Below are 1,635 nucleotides of genomic sequence, written 5' to 3'. Positions count from 1 at the left end.
TCATATATACTGGATATTAGCTCTCTGACAGATAGAGGGTTGCTGAAGATTCTTGCCCAATCTGTAGGCAGTCATTTTGTTTTGATGACGGTGTCCTTTGCTTTACAGAAGCTTTTCAGTTTCATGAGGTCCCATTTATTGATTGTTGCTCTTAGAGCTTGTGCTGTTGGTTCTGTTCAGGAAGTTGTCTCCTGTACCAATGAGTTCTAGGGTCTTCCCCACTTTTTCTTCTAACCGATTTAATGTATCTGGTTTTATTTTTGAGGTCTTTGATCCACTTGGACTTTTGTTTTGTGCAGGGTGATAAGTATAGATCTATTTGCATTTTTCTACATGTAGACATCCAGGTAGACCAGCACCATTTGTTGAAGATGCTATCTTTTTTCATTGTATGGTTGAGATTTCACCTTATACCCATCAGAATGGCCAAGATGAAAAACTCAAGTGACAACACATACTGGAGAGGCTGTGGAGAAAGGGGAACCCTCCTCCACTTCTGGTGTGAATGTAAACATGTACAACCACTCTGAAAATCAATCTGGCATTTTCTCAGACAACTAGGAATAGCCCTTCCTCAAGATCCAGCCATACCACTCCTAGGCAAAAGTGGCTCAAGTACACAATAAGGACATTTGCTCAACCATGTTTGTAGCAGCTTTATTTGCAATAGCCAGAAGCTGGAAACAGCCAAGATGCCCCTCAACTGAAGAATGGATGCAGAAATTGTGGTACATCTACACAATGGAATATTACTCAGCAATGAAAAATAAGGAAATCATGAAATCTGCAGGTAAATAATGGGATCTGGAAAGGATCATCCTTAGTGAGCTGTCCCAGAAGCAGAAAGACACACACGGTACATACTCACTCATATAGACATGTAATATAGGATAAACTTACTAAAATCTGTACATATAAAGAAACTAATCAAAAGAGAGGATCCTGACTAAAATGTTCAATCCTCATCCCTAAAGGCAAAGAGGAAAAACATCAGAAGAAGAAGAAAACAGGAAACAAGCTAGGAACCTGCCACAGAGGGCCTCTGAAAGGCTTTGCCCTGCAGACTATCAAAGCAGATGCTGAGACTTATGGCCAACTGTTGGGCAGAGTGCATGGAATATTATGTAAGAAGTGGGAAATAGTAAAATCTGGAGAGGACAGGAACCCCACAAGGAGAGAACAATAGAACCAGAAAATTTGAACACAGGATTCTTCCCAGAGACTCATACTCCAACCAAGTAACATGCATGGAGATAACCTAGAAGCCCTGCACAGATGTAGCTCATGGCAGTTCAGTGTCCAAGTGGCTTGCATAATAATGGGAAGAGGGCCTGCCTCTGACATAATCTGACTGGCCTGCTCTTTGATCATTTCCCCCTGAGGGGGGAGCAGCCTTACCAGGCCACAAAAGATGACAATGCAGCCACTCCTGATGAGATCTGATAGACTAGGATCAGAAGGAAGGAGAGGAGAACCTCCCCCATCAGTGGACTTGGGGAGGGACATGTGTGAAGAAGGGGGAGAGAGGATGGGATCCAGAGGGGAGGTGGGAGGGGCTTATGGGGGGATACAAAGTGAATAAAGTGTAATTAATAAAAAAGATAAAATAATAATAAAAAATATATATTCTCCCAA

This window comes from Psammomys obesus, unplaced genomic scaffold (genome assembly GCF_907164565.1).
Source record: "Psammomys obesus unplaced genomic scaffold, mPsaObe1.curated_primary_1811, whole genome shotgun sequence".
Taxonomy (NCBI): Eukaryota; Metazoa; Chordata; class Mammalia; order Rodentia; family Muridae; genus Psammomys; species Psammomys obesus.
The sequence above is the reverse complement of the archived record's forward strand: the minus strand, read 5'-3'. Positions refer to the sequence as shown.